The 5,258-nt window shown below is 41.3% G+C and overlaps 1 pseudogene; it reads left to right on the plus strand.

Annotated features, from left to right (window-relative positions):
• The first annotated feature begins 1,942 nt into the window (after positions 1-1,942).
• LOC114657220 (zinc finger BED domain-containing protein 5-like) lies at positions 1,943-4,987 on the plus strand (annotated as a pseudogene).
• The last annotated feature ends 271 nt before the right edge of the window (positions 4,988-5,258 follow it).

Consider the following 5,258-nt stretch of genomic DNA (forward strand, 5'->3'; position numbering starts at 1 on the left):
AGTATGCGAAGCACTGTGCAGCATGTCGCTTCAGGAAGCAGCTGCACACAGAAGGTAGCAACGTGAAGATAATCTTTCAGCATTTTTAGACGAGCGTCCGTATCGTCTAGGTGTGCGAACAGCCCCCCCTGCTCACACCCCCCTACGTCAGGATCAGAGAAAGTCAGCGCAAGAGAGAAAGAAAAGTATATTGGGAGCTTCTCAACCATCTGCCAATAGCGTCCCTTGTATGAAATCAACTGGGCAAACCAACTGAGGAAGCATGTACCAGAAATTAAAAGACCCATTGTCCTCAGAAATCCGCGAACCAGCAAAAAATTTGCGATATATATTTAAATATGCTTACATATAAAATCCGCGATAGAGTGAAGCCGCGAAAGGCGAAGCGCGATATAGCGAGGGATCACTGTACAGATTTTAAAAATCTAATGACAAAATACCAGAAGCAAGCCTTACAAACATATCAATGGCTATGTCTGCTCATCAGCATTTGCTGATTTCATTAAAATTAAACAAAAGCCCTCACAAAAAATTCACTAACTTAAGTTCCTAAGTAAATAACTTAAGCTTTTACATAGGGGCCGGCATCCTAAGTACAGTGGAACCGAAGCAATTTCCCCCATAGGATTGTATGAAAATACAATTAATCCGTTCCAGACCATACGAACTGTATGTAAATATATATATTTTTTAAGTTTTTAAGCACAAATATAGTTAATTAAACCATAGAATGCACAGCGTAATAGTAAACTAAATGTAAAAACATTGAAAAACACTGAGAAAACCTTGAACAACAGAGAAAACTAACACTGCAATAGTTTGCGCTATAGCACTACCAACCACTGGCTAAAAACACTTTTTTTTTTAATGAGTTTTAAGCACAGGGAAAAAAATGAACATTTGAAAAAATCCGTTATTTAATAAACCACCAAGAAAAGTAACATTGCAACAATACACGCTACGAACCGATCACTGTAAACAGAAGTGAAAACAAAATCAAGCCCAGTGCATTCTTTAACTGCCTTCCTACCTTATGCGTCCAGCTCTCTCTCTTGCGCTGCCTGTGTGTCTGCATCTCTCTCTCTCTCCCGCTGCCTGTGTGTCTGCGTCTCTCTCTCTCTCTCTCTCGCTCTGCCTGTGTGTCTGCGTCTCTCTCTCTCGCACTGCCTGTGTGTGTGCGTCTCTCTCTCGTGCGCTGCCTGTGTGTGTGTGTGTGTGTATGTGTCGCGCTCTCTCGCTCTTTCCCTCTTGCTCACTGCACAGGAAATGCACAGGGAGAGACTGAACATGTACAAACCGAAAGGGAAACTGGCTTGTTCGTATACTGAGTGTGTGGTCGTGAACCGAGGCAAAAGTTTGGCGAACTTTTTCGTCATAAACCGATTTGTACGTGTACCGAGACGTTTGTGAACCGAGGTTCCACTGTACTTCCTTTCTGTATAGCCTGAGATGGTGCCAAGTGAGAAAATAAAATTGACAGGCACTATCTTGACTTTGCTGATGATGCTGTGATCTTCATGGAGTCAATGGAGGCTGTGATTAGGGTTCTTGAGAGACTAGACCAAACGAGGAGTCTGAGTGTCTGGGCTAAAAACCAAGAACCAGGCCTTTAATGAACTCTTGGGCACAGCCATCAGCAGTGTGTCTGTCTACAGAGAAAGTGTTGACCTTGTCGAGAGGTTTACTTACCTTGGCATTGACATTCATGTCGCTGGTGACTCTTCCTATGAAGTCAGTAGATGGATTGGGAGATCAGCGTGGTCGTGAGGTTGCTGGAAAGGGACGTGTGGCGCTCCTGATATCTTTGCAAAAGGAGATAGGTCCAAGTCTTTAGAGTCCTGGTTCTTACTGTCTTGCTATATGGTTGTGAGACATGAACGCTATCCAGTGATCTGAGACGAAGGCTGGACACTTTTGCTACTGTGTCCCTTTAGAGCAGTGGTTCTCAACCTGTGGGTCGCGACCCCGTTGGGGGTTGAATGACAATTTGCCAGGGGTTGCCTAAGATCATTGGAAATATGGGTTTTGTCTATTCTAATGTGTAAAACTTGTTATTGTACAAATTTTTTCCATTGGTAGTTACTAGTTTTTTACTATAATTGTCATTCGAGGATAGATGTTGCAGACAATTAAATCAGAATAATTTCAAACGTTTTAATTGTCATAACTTTATTATTTTTAACTGTTTACATTACTGTACACAGTTTTACATAATGTCACGCCGTTGCGGGGATTTGCGCATTTCGTGATGTAATTGAAATCACATCCGTTTCAAATTAGTAAAGCATAAACAAACGTTTTATAGTCCGTGTTATTGAAGCTATTGTTATATAATATTTTCATTAGCGAACCAACCCATGACAATGGATCATGTAGAGAAGAACGTTAAGAAAAGAAAATATAGTGACGATTTTTTACAATATGGTTTTACTTCAATAGTTACAGCAGGAATTGAGAAACCGCAATGCGTTATTTGTAATGAAGTTCTATCAGCCGAATCTATGAAGCTGAACAAACTGAAACGTCATTTTGATAGCAAGCATCCGAGCTTTGCCGGCAAGGATACCCAGTATTTTAGAAGCAAAGCTGATAGAGTCAAGAAAGCCAGACTTGACACTGGCAGCAAGTTCCACCAACAAAACGTAGCAGCTGTTGAAGCTTCATATTTGGTGGCTCTCAGATTCGCCAGAACTATGAAACCTCATACCATTGCTGAAGATTTACTGTTGCCAGCGGCCAAAGTCATTGTTCGAGTTATGATCGGAGCTGAATTTGTTACGAAATTGAGTGCAATTTCCTTATCTAACGACACTGTCCGCAGAAGAATAGGTGACATGTCTGCTGATATTATTGATCAGGTAATCCAGGAAATGAAATCTGCTCCACTTCCAATATTTAGCATCCAGCTTGATGAATCTACAGACGTTGCAAACTGTTCACAATTACTGGTTTACGTGAGGTATATTAATAATGGCGAATTTAAAGATGAGTGTCTTTTTTGCAAACCTCTTGAAACAACTACTGCACGTGATGTATTTGACACAATTGGTTCATTTCTGAAAGAGCATAAGATCTCTTGGGAAAAGGTTTGTGGTGTTTGCACAGATGGTGCTCCAGCTATGCTAGGATGTCGGTCTGGATTTCAACGTTTGGTACTGAATGAGTCACCAAAAGTCATCGGAACTCACTGTATGATTCATCGACAAATATTAGCAACGAAGACGCTGCCACAAGAGTTACAAGAAGTAATGAAAAGCGTTGTAAGTTCCGTCAATTTTGTAAAAGCGAGTGCTTTAAACGGTCGACTGTTTTCGAAACTTTGTAATGAGTTGGTTGCGTCCAACAATTCTCTGCTATTTCACACTGAAGTGAGATGGTTGTCGAGAGGAAAAGTTTTAAAATGTGTTTTTGATCTTCATGATGAACTAAAAACGTTTCTTAATCAGAAAGCAAGACCGCAGTTTGAAGCACTTTTCAGCGATGAAAGTGAACTGCAGAAAATAGCTTACTTGGTGGACATCTTTGCCATCTTGAATGAGTTAAATTTATCACTGCAAGGACCAAATGCAACATGCCTCGATTTGTCTGAAAAGATCCGATCATTCCAAATGAAACTTCAGCTTTGGCAAAAAAAAATTGGATGAAAATAAAATTTACATGTTGCCCACCTTATCTGCTTTCTTTGAGGAAAATGACATTGAACCTGACAAAAGGATTACAATGATAATTTCTGTGAAAGAACATTTGCACATGGTTGCGGACGAAATTTCATTGTACTTTCCAAATCTACCTGACACCCTGTTTGCACTTGCCAGAAGTCCATTCACAGTCAAAGTTGAAGATTTTGTTGAGACAGCACAAGAGGAGTTCATTGAACTCATTAACAGCAATGCAGCGAGAAATGATTTATCTTCAATGTCAGTTACAAAATTCTGGATCAAGTGTTTGCAGTCATATCCTGTTCTGTCTGAGACTGTGTTGCGCCTTCTTCCATTTCCAACAACATATCTTTGCGAAAGAGGGTTTTCCAGCTTGGTGGTTATCAAGTGGGCGGCACGGTGGCGCAGTGGGTAGCGCTGCTGCCTCGCAGTTGGGTGATCTGGGGACCTGGGTTCGCTTCCCGGGTCCTCCCTGCGTGGAGTTTGCATGTTCTCCCCGTGTCTGCGTGGGTTTCCTCCGGGCGCTCCGGTTTCCTCCCACAGTCCAAAGACATGCAGGTTAGGTGGATTGGCGATTCTAAATTGGCCCTAGTGTGTGCTTGGTGTGTGGGTGTGTTTGTGTGTGTCCTGCGGTGGGTTGGCACCCTGCCCAGGATTGTTTCCTGCCTTGTGCCCTGTGTTGGCTGGGATTGGCTCCAGCAGACCCCCGTGACCCTGTGTTCGGATTCAGCGGGTTGGAAAATGGATGGATGGATGGATGGTTATCAAGTCTAAATACAGAAGTAGACTTGTTGCAGAAGATGATCTTCGTTGTGCTCTTGTAAAGACTGCCCCGAGAATTTCTGATCTGGTGAGAAAGAAGCAGCCTCAACCTTCGCACTGACGTTGGCTTTTTACGTGTACTGTCACAACAATTTTGTAGCAATGTAGTTTACTGTTGTTATATTAAGACTGTTACCCATGCTACGCCATGCTTTTCACATAAGTATACAACATGAATACGGTGAATACAGTTCAATACACAATGAAGAAAAACAAATAAACGTAAGTCATAAAGACAAAGTTTAATTTATTTGTAATTAGAAATAAATATTTCACAATATATAATTACATATTGTTTTTGTTATTAATCAATACGCTTTAATTATGTTCAATTTGTAACAATGAAAATACATCCTGCATATCAGATATTTACATTACGATTCATAATAGTAGCAAAATTACAGTTATGAAGTAGCAACGAAAATAATTTTACGGTTGGGGTCGCCACAGCATGGGAAATTGTATTAAAGGGTCGCGGCACTAGAAAGGTTGAGAACCGCTGCTTTAGAGAATCCTTGGTTACCGCTGGTTTGACTTTGTGTCGAATGAGCTGTTGCTCATGGAGTCCCGAATGAGGCACATTACCTGCATTGTGGATCAACTTGCGATCCAACTCCCATTTTGTCCACACAAGTCCTGGATGGTACTGACATACAATCGCAAATCATTTGATTTGGTAACGTCTCCACTTGTTTATGTTTAACAGTGAGCTATACTTCACCTTTGCATATCTGAATTTCCCATTCTTCCAGGTAAATCGTCTCAGACTCTGTTAGA

This window comes from Erpetoichthys calabaricus, chromosome 9, assembly GCF_900747795.2.
Source record: "Erpetoichthys calabaricus chromosome 9, fErpCal1.3, whole genome shotgun sequence".
In the NCBI taxonomy this organism is placed as follows: domain Eukaryota; kingdom Metazoa; phylum Chordata; class Cladistia; order Polypteriformes; family Polypteridae; genus Erpetoichthys; species Erpetoichthys calabaricus.